A 13,961-nucleotide genomic window follows, 5' to 3' on the forward strand; every position below is an offset into this window, starting at 1 on the left:
TCAAATTTAAACGGTGGTTTTAATTGTGATTCTCTATGTTAAAAAATTCCTCCAGTAAACACCTGTAATCATTGAATTTAAAAACAAATAGATATAAAAATGAAACAGACAGACAGTCTAGACTACATCCGCGATGATCAGGTGAAGGTGAGGACGGGCTTGGAAGGGCGGAATGGCTGTTGAAATGATCCTGTTGTCATTCACCCACACCGTGGCTTTTGGAGACGGTCTTCTATGTCACTCACCTGCAAAGAAGAGACGTCAATACATCCACACCCTCGCATGAACCAGAGGACTTGGGAAGGAGATATTGGGGGTGCGAACAGATAAATTAGATGGAAGTATGTTAACATGGGCCCCAGCCATTCGGAGGAGTTATATGATATTTACCGTCACTGTGTTTACATAGGTTACTTTCTGGTGTCCATATAATAACATGTCATGAAAGAAAAGACTGGTGAGACCCTGTGTGTGTGTGTGTGTGTGTGTGTGTGTGTGTGTGTGTGTACACGTGAAACCAGAAACCAGGAAAAAATCTTGGCTTAATCTCCCTTGGGCATTTACCCACTGCTTCTAATAGTTTAAATGCCCAGTTCTGGCTTCGTGAACAACGGTCACTGCTTCCTCAGTGCACCTATTAGGAGCTCTAGGCAAAAGGATCGGTGGCTTTTCCTCCTTCAAACATTGCTCATCCCCCTCCATTTTCTCTCTTGTGTGCATTCTTTGAATTCTTCTACACCAGCTTCACCTGAGCACGAGGCTTACACCCCCACATGTAATTCACTGACTCAGTCACCCACACAGTTACTCATTACACGCCCTTGACATGCCTATCTCTACAGACGCCTGGGCTGCCTCTTGGTTCTCCATTCTTAGCAGCCGTGGTCTGCAGCTCTGCACACACATTCAAGTCCAAAGCAGTTAGACCAACCCCATGACCAAGGTGACTGGTGTTTAGTAAGGATCAGTCTGCCCGGCAATGGCACTGGTGGACAGCTGAAGGAGCCGGTGATAACAGAAAAGCCCTTTCCCCTTAGGTTGCTTCTGTCACGGTGTTTTTATTTTTTATTTTTATTTATTTGTTTATTTTGGGTTTTTGAAACAGGGTTTCTCTGTGGCTTTGGAGCCTGTCCTGGAACTAGCTCTTGTAGACCAGGCTGGCTTCGAATTCACAAAGATCCACCTGCCTCTGCCTCCCGAGTTCTGGGATTAAACGCGTGCACCACCACCACCCAGCTTTGATAATGGAAAAGCAAGGATAGAGTTTGAAAGTGAATTTTAAAGCTAGACCACCATATCTAACAAAACTGTTGACCTAACATTTAATATCAGAAGATATCACAGCCTCTTTCATGGACTGCTATGTCTGCATTGAGGCCAGGTGATGATTGGCTACTGTGCCCGTTAGGTAGGACATGTGTCCCTGTCTGCCAGAGGCCCCATCGCCCTCATTTACCCTAGCTCCCTGCCCATTTGTCATTTATGATTCCTGGGAAGATCGTGGAGGCATCTTCTGTCCCCAGATTTGCTGGTAGTTGTGAAGAAGGAAGAGCAATCTACATTGCGTCCTGAACTTTTGGGTACAATCTGCAAAGGACTTGCTTTGGGAGAAAATCCTCACGGATCTGAGTCTAAGATCCACTGCTTGCTAATGGTTTAACTGAGTAGTCCCCTTGGCTGCTGTCAACTTGAATTTTCTTTCATGAAATACTCCCATTTCACGAAACCTTGAGGTGTGGCTCTGAGTTGCCATGCGCAACATATTCCCCGCATATTGGCTACTAGAACCCTTTCTGCTCCCCCCTTGACGTCTGCATTCTCGGAAACTAGTGAGTTAACATGCAGAGCAGGCGTGAGTGTGTATTAGCTGGGGACACAGGGCAATGCCAGCCCACCAGACCAGTTTAAGAGTCTTCAAGAGACTCTTGGATATCCCAGTGAGTGAGGGCGACCTCAAATGGCCTTCTGAAACAGCTACAACCAGGACTCCACGCTCCTCAAATGTCTTCTTTCTCCGTCACGATAGACTATGAGAGACAGGCCAGGATCTTCATCAGAAGCATCTCACTCTACCCGCGGGGCTTCGTCTTCAGGGCCGTCCACCTCCAGTGACCCGATTCTTCACCCATCTGGGAACGGCAGAAGGCCAGTGGAGGCTGCATGCGCATTCTGAAACTTCTTTTTTCCACTTTATGAGAGCAAATTGTGCAATTTGAGGTGATGCTTAAATGGTGGATGTGCAGCTTTCACATCATGAGGATGCAGGTGCTGAGTATCTGGTGTGCACTGCACTCCTACGCAAAAGCCAGCACTGAAGCTAGGCCAGCACATTCTGATCTCCACAGAGTGTGGAGGGGAATCACGGTGAGGGTGGATGCACAGAGCAGGGGTCAAGCCCTGGACTCAACGACAGGAGGTTTCAAAGCCTGGATGACAATAAAAAAGACAGCAAGTTTTCCTTAATTCAACTTTCCACTTCCAAGATTTTTACCCTTTCCCTAGTGCCTGTCCTCACACCCTAATGGAGAAAATTCTGAAAACTCATTAAGGATGTGCTAGATTTTAAAAGGAATGGTTTGGTCCTAATTTTCTTGGGTCAGGAATGTTTTCAAATGCAGAAAACCTTCCCTGACCCAGCATGCGTTAACTTGCCAGCTCACTAAAATTACCTAGAGAATCTAAAAGGTCATGGTTTTCTGGACCCCAACGAAAAGCAGTTAAATTTGTCTGGTTCCCGAGAGGGAAGGGCATGGTGACTGTATACACAGTGAGGGCTGAGGTTAGGTGCCTGGAATGGACCATAGTGGAGAAGCATTGGAAGGAAGGATAAAGAAACTTGGCTCCCCAAACACCCGACAGAAAGCATGTACGCTAAAAGCTGAAAAGAAGGCGAGCAAAGATCTCAAACATCTTGCGACTGATTGCTGACTCCAGATCATTCTTGTCCTTGCTTGGAAAATTAAACGTGCTTTGAACAAGATGCTACAAGGCTCTGGCATGACCACTTTTCCTCTTACGGTGCCCTGTCACCCAAGTTCCTTTCCCTCACCTCTTGAAAGTGTAGCTACGAGCTATCACCCACTCTCCACAACATGGCTCCCGACAATCGGTGACGTAAACATTCACACCACACTAGCATTCTAGTCTGCCAGTCCTCTGACCTTGACTCTATCAAAGGTTTTGCCTACCAGGATTGCCCAACATTTGGGTACTGTTGGGTACTGTGACATGATGCCGTCACCTATAAAGTTCACATGGGAGAACTGGAGTTACCAAATCGAGTTACCAAAAGAAATAATAATATTTGCAAAATAGTCCATGTTTAAGTGAGATTACAGTTCTGGTTTGCACTGCATTTGTAGGTATCCACTGTCTCGAGTGGAAGCACCATCCATGCTTCCCAGGCCATGGCCTCTATGTGGTCTTCCTAACCATTGCCGGAGTGGCTTAAAACCCAACTCCAGCTACCCAGTTCACCTGCCACTGCCTCCCGTCCCCACAGTTTCTTTTCTCTGGTATTCCGTCTTCAAACACCCTTCATTCTGCTTTCAATGTAGTGCTCCTCCTGCCTGTGGGTTGTTCCTGCCTTCCCATGTTCCCATGTTGCCGCCCCACCCCCACCTCTCTCTCTCCAGTGTTATCAGCTCATTTCTCAACTCATTTCCTCTACTTGGTAAAAGCACAACCATAGCTAAATTTATCTCACACCTACAGCTGAGCTTGACCGGAGAAAAAGATGCAGCCATGCCAAGTGGCTTCCATAAAATGGTGTAACCACCATCCTCAAATGGGCGGGAAGACAGAGGCGTCCGCTATAAGGCTGTCTCACATCCTGTCTTCTCTTTCTCCTTTCTTCCATTTTCTCTTGGGAGATAGAAGCAACCACAATGTCTTTAATTTAAAAAAAAATTGCTAAAGATAAGGTTGCAATATAGAGCCCAGAATGGCCTTGAACTCACAGGGATCCTCCTGCCCCAGCCTCCTGAATTCTGGGACTGGAGACATGAGTCCTTACTCCTAGCTGCCACATTGCTGTACCAGCATTGTGTGGTCCCTGCTGCTGCCTGTGCTCTCAACTCCCTCTTCACTTCCTTAGGTGTTTCAAGAGTTTGCCCCACTCTGCTACCTTCGACTTCACTTCTTGCAGTCACTCCCATGAGCACACGGGCGCTATTTTTCCATCTTGAAGACGTTTGACCACTGTACCTTCTCTAACATTTTATTTCTGTGCTCTCATTCCGGCAAACTCTTCAAACCAACAGCTCCACAGCTGTCTCTCTTCCTTTTCTTCTATTCCTTCTTGACCTCCTGCCCCAATGAGTTTTATCCTCACCTGGGTGGCTCCTTACATCCAGCTCCCGTTCCACCATTGTCCTTCTCCCAGTGATGTATGCTCGCTCACTGAGTTCTTTGGGTTCCTTTTTTGATTTTTCTCCTGTCTGTAGGCAATCTTTTTTCATTTTCTTTGCTGATGGCTCTTCATCACCACCAACTTGTAAAGGTTTAAACTCTAAGGCTTGTTGCGAACACTTCCCCTATTCATAATCTACACAGAGTCCTCTGGTAGTATAAAAACAATTCAGATTTGAACATCAGATGCAGGCGGGTCACATTTCCATTTCCAGCCCCAAAGTCTCCCAAACTTGAGACTTGTGCATCTAGCTTGTCCTCAGAGCCTCAACTGTCAATCCCTTTGTCAGGGATGTCTGTTCTCCTGGCAGGTATAACATTCTCACTGCCTGTCTTCATCCAACTAGAAAACAGTTCCTAACTCCATTCCCCTTTCTCTATGATTCTGGACCATTTTATCCTAGACATTTGACAGTTTCTGGTTATACTTCCTATTTTGTATTATTAAAGATTTATTTTCTATCTCTATCAGTCAGACTACAAGCTCGGAATGGATAGGGATTCTTTGTCTTTTATTCTGGCACAAAAATATTCCATGAACATTTGTTTAAAAATGAACAAATGATGCAAAACACTAGATTATGAAAATTAGCGAGAGAAGAGGTAGAAGTGTTTGCGTTTGCATGTTGGGTGACTCTATCAATTACTTTGCTTATTGCTGTAATAAAAAATCTTCTAATAAGCAATTAAGGGCACTAAGGGTTTATTGTGGCTCTCAATGTGAGAGGACTGGAGTCTCTAGGCAGCAGGAATCTGAGGCAGCAGTCACACTGCACCGGCAGCCAGGAAGCATGAGTTCTACTTTTGAAATTCTGTTTGGAAATTCAGCCCATGAGATGGTGCTGCCCACACTCAGGAACTATCTTCTCCCCCAGTTGATCCGCTCTGGGTAAGTCCTCATAGGCAAGTCCAAAAGCGTGCCTCATTAACGCCCTAAGCATTTCTTAGTCTGATCAAGTTGACAACTGATCACCTAGCATAGTCACTACTAGCAGAGAAATGTACAGGCATTTACAGAACCTCCTCACTTGCCTTGAGGGATGGAAGATAAAAGTGACCCTGAGACCCAGTGGCTGGAAGAAACCTGGGCGGGTAGAGTTTGCTCTGTTGAACATTGGTCCTTGAGAAGAAGTGGCGGTCTGGGACAGGATGAGACTGTGATGAGTTGTACCAGAGTTCTCAGCATGGATCCCTTAGGACTCTGCCCATCCTAGCTCCGTGGGAAACTTGTGCAAGGTCACATACTCACGTTGGGAGACAACAGCACAAAGCATATTAGACAGACTGAAAAGGGCCCCAGTAGCCTTGTCTTCACTCTCTTCCAAAGCATAAGAAACTGCATTGAGCAGGGCTTGATGCAGCGGCAGAACCAATAGGATATATATTAGTATTACAAAGGGGTTCTATTAGATTGGCTTATGTAGTAGGGGCTCGGTGGATCAACAATGGCCGTTGGATACTAGAGAGACTAAGAACCTGGTAGCTGCTCAGTCCACAAAGACTTAGCAATCCCAACCTGGCGGTGAAAGCCTGGAGCCCCAGAAAGAGGTTCTGGTGTTCAATACACAATGGAAGGATGGAGACAGAGATGCAGTGACATGGTGGTGGCAGCTTTAGAGCCAAGGGTGTTGGAGGGAAAAGCAGGCAGCTAAAGCCAACGTTTTCTTGGGAATTGACAGTTAAAAGGTACTACTCAATTTGGGGGTAGGTCCCTGCCCCTACTAGTTGCTCCTCTCTGGAAATACCACAGAAAGTATGACCCTAGTCTAATTCTAAAACCTGTCAAAACGAGACCAACTTTCACAGTATGACAGAAAACTTTTGTGATCACTCTTTTCTATGCAATACACTTTCAGAAACTAAATTCAACAGAACAGGCTGAAGTAACACAGTTATGACACATAGGGTTGGGTACACCTCCTCTACATGCAACCAACCCACCCAGGTACTTATATGAAAGAGTGTTAAGGTTTGAGGAGAGAGAGAGAGAGAGAGAGAGAGAGAGAGAAAGAAAGAGAGAGAAGGAGAAGAGGAGGAGAGGGGAGGGGAGAGGAAAGGAGAAGAGGAGAGGAGAGGGGAGAAGAGAGGAAAGGAGAAGAGGAGAGGAGAGGAGAGGGGAGAAGAGGAAAGGAGAGAAAAGGAGGGGAGGGAAGGGGAAGGGAGGGGAGGAGAGGAGAAGAGAGGGGAGGGGAGGGGAAGGAAGGAGAGGAAAGGAAAGGAGAGAGGAGAAGAGAAGGGAGGAGAGGAGGGCAAGGAAGGGGAGGGGAGGGGAAGGGAGGAGAAGACAGGGGAGGGGAGGGGAGGGGAGAGGAGAGAAGAGGAGAGACAAGGAGAACAAGGACTGAGGTTGACTAGCCCAAAGCCGAATGTGATCTAAAGGGAAACTGAGGCAGGTTGCATTGTTTGAAAAACCACCAGTAGAACTTGTGCACCTCTGGATTGGCTTTGTCATGGTCAGAGTCACCACATGTTTTGGTTACCTCTTGGTATATATCAACTTCCTTCCCCTTGAGACACTCCCTCAAGGGAGGAGGGGAGAAGTCAAGCACTGGTCATGGGTGCATGACCAAACCAGCTGAGGTCAGCTGGTTGCATTAGCAAGCCACCCACAGTCTCGCAGAGGGGTGAAGGATGGTGAATGGCGGTTTTGCTTGTTGCTTTCAATGCTGGAGATCAAACCTAAGAACCCAGGCATGCTAATCAAGACCTCTGTCCGCGAGCAAACCCCGGTCCTGGGATGGTTGCTGTCCTAGTTAGGTTTACTATTGCTGCGGTAAAAAGTCAGGACCAAAGCAGCTTAGGGAGAAAAGTATTTCTTCAGCCCACACTTCCATGTTACTGTTCATCACTGACGGGAGTCAGGACAGAAGCTCAACAAGCCAGGAACTTGGAAGCAGGAGCTGGTGGAGGGGCGCTGTTTAGTAGCTTGCTCATCATAGCTCGCTTCGCCTACTTTCTTATAGAACCAAGGACCACCAGCCCAGGGATAACACCACCTAGAATGGGCTAGGCCCTCCTTCATCAAGCAATTAAGAAAGCGTGCTCCAGCTGGCTCTTATGGAGACATTTTCTCAACTGTCCTTTCCCATGGTTGTGGTGTGTGTCAGGCTGACAAAATTTTCCAGGACAATTGTTTCTAACCACTAGGTTTTGGAGCCACTGACTATAGAGACAAGATTGACTGATGTATTGTCTTGTGTAGAAAGGATACCTGGAATCCCCCTGAGACATGATCTCTTAAGAATCCATAGGGGCTATTGTTGAGAGCTTACTGAGGTATCCTTATAGGCACCCATCTTTTAATTCAGGCAAAACCCTCAAAAAGGCAGCAAGTGTCTACCAGAGTATTAGAGTAGTATCTGGCAGGATCAGCCTGGTTAAAGAGTATAGGATGAATTATCATGTTATCATAAGCATGAGACCTGAGTCAGGAGTATGTGGCCATTGGGTGAGGAGCGTGTGGGTAGGCTACACGCGGTAGCGGAGTCAAGTGATGCTACAACTCTATCGGGTGGGGTTGGATGTGCTGGTTCTCTGGAGATATAGATTCACAATGGCTGCATGATGATGATAACCCTAATGGCTGATTTATTATTATTATTATTATTATTACTATTATTATGTTATTGAGCTCTTGAAATCACAAGGACTATGGGTTGATGATGACGGCAGCTAACGGTTATTGAGCCCAGGGATGGACAATGATTGTGTGATGCTGATGACGATGACAATGATGGCGGATAGTTATTGAGTACTTGACATCACGGTGACTGCATGATTGATGATGATCACTGATGGCCATTGAGGATTTGCTGAGCTTCATCTAGTCCTTGTACTGAATGCTTTCTACACACCATTATAATTTTATGAGCTGGGTACCAACTAGAATCATCATCTCCATCTAACAAATAAAGGCAAAGCTCAGAAAGTCCTTCAGAGTCCACTCATGGGACATCATACAGTCAGGCACAAAATCAGGCAGCCAGAACCCGCAGCCTTGTCTCCTGACCTCTGTGCTACAGAGCCCCAGTCTGTATTTGGGTAAAAGATTAACTCCTGTCCTGCCCTCTGATTTGGCATATGGACCAGTGAGACCCAAAACTTTTTGGGTGTTTTTTTAACTAAGAAGATTTGAAGGTATTCTTCCTACTCTTAGTCCAAGCTATCAAAAGCAGAATAAAACTCAAAGCACTTTTGCAAAGATTCACAGAAGACCACCACGTGCCTCCCGTGCTTGTGAAATGATATGAGAATGGAGTCGGACCTGGCTTTCCAGCCCAGGCATTTGTCTTCTTCTAAGGAGACATTCTGTTGAAAATGACTTTTTCGCAGACCTGCAAGTTGTGCCCTAAGAAACACCCTGTTTTCACACATGCCAAAGTATAGGCATAAGGATGATTAGTTGTTACATGAATACAACTTAAGTAAACAAAGATGCTGTCACTCTACACAGACACGTAAGACTCCAGATACAAGGGAACACAAGTGTCCAACTTCATGGTACCAAGTCATCTATGGGAGCTGGTTGACACAATTACTTCAGCCATAGGAGGTGGTTGACAGAATTACTTCAACCACAGGAGGTGAACATCACAATCCCTCATCTATGGGAGGTGATTGACACTTAGTATGATTTAAAGGAGAAAAGGAAACACAATCTATTTTCTGCACATATTTTTTTAAAAAAATGAAAAGAAGCATTCTTAAGACATTCCTTTACTCCTGTAAGTTAAATTTTCATGGGATTCAAACTCTGGGTTGCTAGTCTCCATTTGAAGCACTCCGTGGTGTTTGGCATTATAAATTTTTTTGCTTCAGCAGAAGCAGAGGCCAACCAATACCCTCCTCCTCTCTCACATCCTCCCCTTCCGAGGCCCACACCTCTGCTGACTGTAGCTGTCTGAACAGAGGGCTCCCGAAGACCACCCTTCTCTCTGCTTCTAATGAACAGTGAAACAGCCCCGGTGAATAATTTCCTTACTGCTTCTGCTGCTAACAAACACTAACAGCAAGCACTGCCCAGATCAAGCTGCTCCTGACAGGGAAACTGTCCCTGTTTTGTTCTAGAGCAATCTTCGGAAACTACTCTTTAGCAGGAACAGTTTCTAACTGTTCAAGGTACTTGCCCGGCTTACTCAGGTGACCCTCTCTTGTTAATGAGCAATGAGTCTAGCTCATACCCGGAAACTTTATTTTATCTGGAATGCCTTAGCAAGCTTTCTCTGGGTCAATGTGACAACAGAGGAGTCACCACCCTGCATTGTCTGGAAGCAATGCTTGGTTCATAGACACCGAATCTGACTGTTTTGCAGAACCCAGCACTGAGCCAGAAACTATTTTCTTACTCTATATTTCTTTATATCCTATAAGCACTTGCTGACTATACAAGCTGATCATTCATTCAATCATTCACACGTAAGGATCAAAAGATCTCTTCATGCTGTGCACTGTGAAAAGACAAGCATTGAGCAGAACAGTAGGACCGGTCTTCACATCACCCTGTGACATGGCTTTCCAGCCACGAACCAAGAGAGAAAAATGACCACGGAATTTTTGCCAACATTGTCAAGATGGATTCCTGCAGATAAACCGTATGGTCTTGTCCCATAGCGGTGCATCACTGGGTATTCCCAGATAGGTATTTTCAGAAGTAACGAACTCAAGTTTCCATCCACATCTTGCCAATATTTTACACTAATACTTAAAAAAAAAAGTAAACCTTTCCCCCAAATTCCCACACCTACATTTTATTTGCTAAGGCTTCAACTAACGTGCTAGCTAATGGTCCTGATTTCTACTGAGATCCTGCAGACCGAAAGCATGTGATGTGCTGAGATTGTACAATGAAGCATGGGCTGCAAGTTGGCAGTGTGCGACAGAGGCGAGGGAAGACAAGTGTGACCTAGAGAGACACCTCAAGTCATGCGGTTCTCATCTCGACTGTCATTTCACACACAGACCAGCTCACTTTCCTTTTCCCCAGCAGATGGATTGCAGGTTAGTTTAGTCTTTCACAGAGTGACCTGATAGCATCTAGAGACATACCGAGTCTGTGTGGCTCAATCATGTTTGCCTGATGATGTAATGCTTCCTATTTATTGTTTTAGGTAGCAGGTTGCTTTTCTTTTGTTTTTAGGTTAGTGCCCTTTGTTGACTGAAAGCTGAGCGGGGAGTTCACGGATCTTCAACTCGCTGTTAAAGAAATTCCTTGAAAGCATTGACTTCTGGTTTTCAGAACAGCACTCAGTCTGCCCATGACCGAGCTGTTAGGTAAGGGAAAAGGGGTGGCAAGGATGAGGTCTGGTTTGGGTTCCTGATTTGGCTTGTCAGAGGGGAAAGAGGATGTCCCCGCCTCCCCAGACTGGGATGTGAGCTCGGTCTCCCCACACAGGGATGACAGTTGGCTCAGAATCCCATTTTTGGGGAAGTCCACTCTCACGGTAGTGTAAATTCCTAAGTAACAAATTGACTCAGCATGTTCCTAAGCCACAGACATCTTAGGTGACAAACGCCAAACACGTCATTTGCTCATCTGCTTTTGATAAGTGACAGGGAAACCATGTATTTTCCCCACCTCATGCACACATGAACCGGAAGTACACCATGCTTCCCTGTCAGTCTTGTTCTTAATCATTTCTGTAACAGCCAGGGTGCTCTGCTTTTGTGGCCCAAGCTGTTCACGTTGCCTTCCTCCCCGTTCCTCCAGGCGTTGCTATGACAGGTACACGATTGTCCTGGAACTTTTTTTTCTTGCCAAATAGACTCTTCCTGACTCTCACGTAGCCAGGGAAATTTGCTTCATGCGTCATTCCCTGGGATGACCAATGCTCTAGTCGTAATGACCCCAAAGCTCACACATCCAACCTTAGAGGTGACAGCCATCACTAGGACACTCAGAAAGGATGATTCATGAAAAAGATTCTTTTTTTAGAATTCCTGTTAGCTATGTCATTGAAGGCTGGTAATTTTCACTGTGAATAGTGCAGGTAGACAGAGAGGCTGAATAGATAGGAAATAAACAGAAATGGTCAGTGATAGGCTGTTTTATATGATGCTAGCAATGTGTGGCTGGTCCTCAGGACAAGGAGGTTCTTCCTAGCCTGTCTTTGCCTTGGATGCAAAATGACCAGAAGTAACCTTAGACAAGCTCACAACGCTCTTTGAACCTCTGGGTTTTCACTGTAAGTGTGTGTGTGTGTGTGTGTGTGTGTGTATGTATGTATGTAGGCTCATGCACATGAATGGAGGAGCATGCATGTAGAGGCCAGAGGCTAACACCTGCATCTGATGACTTCCTCAGTTCTTTATTTCTTATTTATTTATATTATTATTATTTTTTGAGACAGGTTCTCTCACGGAAACTTATTCCTCACCAGGGTATAAGATGCTAGCCAAACAGTCCTCGGCATCTCCCTGCCTCTGCCCACCCAGCACTGAAGTTATAGACATCCATGTTACTGGGCCTGGATCCTGGGGGTTATAACCTAGGCTCTCATGCTTGCAGGGCAAGGACTTTATCAGGGGAGCCAACCCACCAGCCTCTGGTTTCTTATCCTCAAAATGGATGGTGATTATGACTGTCATTGCCTCACATATGTTGGGATTGATTAGTTTATTGTACGTCATTGACCTAATATGCACTGAGTGCTAGAGGCAGCCTGGCTTCAGAGATAGAAGTAGATAAACGTGGTGTTTAGGACCTAGTGAAACACAGAAGTAGCCCAAACACATGTGGGCACGAATAACGCTTGCCATGCTGCATGTGAGCAGTAAGTGTGAAAGTGTCTGTCAGTAACCCATGATACATGATGGAGAGGAGACCCAGGGACACCATAGCTTGTCCGTGTGTGGTTAGCCAGAAAAGACAGCTCTACCGTTCTGAGAGGGCCTCTGTACATGGGCAAAATGAGTCATTCTAATACATTTTTTTTTCATAGCAAGTAGCTGTCCGAACTAAATCTTACACAGGACTGGAGTGTAAAGTCAAGGGATAGTCGTAGCCCTCCGAATTAAATCTTACATAGGACTTGGTGTGCAGAGGTAGAAGAGATTTTGCTGTGGTTTGGGCTTGGGCAGGAGGGAGGCAGGCATAGACCTCTGCTTGTTACTTCTCTTAGTTCCTTCAGCGCAGCCTCCAGAGTCTACTCAGGACAGCGATTTGTGCGCTGTCATGTAGTAAGATAAGGAAACTCATACATGTCCTGTCAATGCTGGTGGATTAATGTCTCCCAACCTGGCCACCGTCTAGAGTGGAGATGCTTCTTCCCCAGTGTGTCTAGGGCACAGAACACACCATGTACTTTCTCACTTTCCCTCTCCTGTCTCCGCTGTCTGACAGACTCTTTCAGTGTGACTAAGACCACTCTTCATCTCCCCCAGGGGATCTCAGGTTTGAACCCCCTCGAAGTATGCTGATTGTGCCCCCTCAAAGGGCTACCAGCCCCAGAACTTTTCAATCTAATGTCATTCTTTTGCTACCCCTCTCCCACCCACCAGTGAATTCTGGTACAGGAAATCACTCTCCAGTAAAAACGTCAACGGTAGTAACTATATTTTATATTCCAACTGTGGACCTGTGGGGGGGTATATACCTTTCATGTAAGTGTCTCTCTCGAATTATATAAAACTTAGCAGATAAGTGAAAACAAAACCACGCTCGTCCTTATCCTAAACAAACTGTACGGAAATGTTTCCTCTCTGTGGTCCCTGCAGGACTAGTGGGTGACTGACGGATAGCTCTACCGCGTCTGCCGTGGAGAAGAAGCTGTGGAGCAGCTTTGTGGACAGTTCAGAACGAGAGCAACTCCGACTTTTAAATAGCAACTAGTTACAGACAAGAGATGCTTTCTAAAGTAGAAAGGGCCCCTTAACAGAGTCAGCAGCTAGGATGACCCCATGCTGTCTCACGTCTAGAAACGCAGTAGGCGTTACTTTCTTACTCTCCCCAACCTGCGTCTATCGAGACAAACAATCTTTTCTACTTTTCTGTTAAAAGATCATTAATTCAAGGTGGGGAGAGGGAACCCCATATCTCAAATCAAAATTCTCTCTTCCCTAGAAAAAAAGCAAGGCTCAATAAATTTTGCTTTAAACAAACATTTAAGATAAACATTTGGATGAGTAATCTAATCAGTGACAATTCAAGTGTGTCTTGGTTTCACACTGTGAGGGTTTGAGGAAGACATGAAGTAGGATGGAAAAACACAATGGGGGGCAGTAGTAGGGGAAGCCTGGAGGCAAGGGATGAGAGGGGACACCAGAGCTTCCCAGGCTTGTGTGTGTGCATGCATGAATGAGAGAGAGAGAGAGAGAGAGAGAGAGAGAGAGAGAGAGAGAGAGATTGGGGGCATGGTTTGCTACCTATCATTATCATTCTCCTTGATTACATCTGGTTTCCCTAGGCTGTTGGAATCAATGATGAATATATATATGTATATATATATATATATATATATATATATATATATATATATATATCATTCTTCTTTTCTTTTCCTTTCTTTTTTTTTTTTTTCAAGACAGGGTTTCTCCATATGTAGCTTTGGAGCCTG

The 13,961-nt window shown here is 45.5% G+C and overlaps 1 long non-coding RNA gene across 1 annotated transcript in view; it reads right to left on the reverse strand.

Annotated features, from left to right (window-relative positions):
• Positions 1 to 13,961, reverse strand: part of LOC125394072 (uncharacterized) — a 27,067-nt gene continuing 13,106 nt past the window's right edge. Inside the window, exon 2 of the long non-coding RNA XR_007230077.3 lies at positions 1 to 245. This is a non-coding gene — a long non-coding RNA (uncharacterized LOC125394072). The remainder of the gene's footprint in view (positions 246 to 13,961) is intronic.

Source organism: Myodes glareolus, chromosome 20 (genome assembly GCF_982192425.1).
Source record: "Myodes glareolus chromosome 20, mMyoGla1.1, whole genome shotgun sequence".
NCBI classification, from domain to species: domain Eukaryota; kingdom Metazoa; phylum Chordata; class Mammalia; order Rodentia; family Cricetidae; genus Myodes; species Myodes glareolus.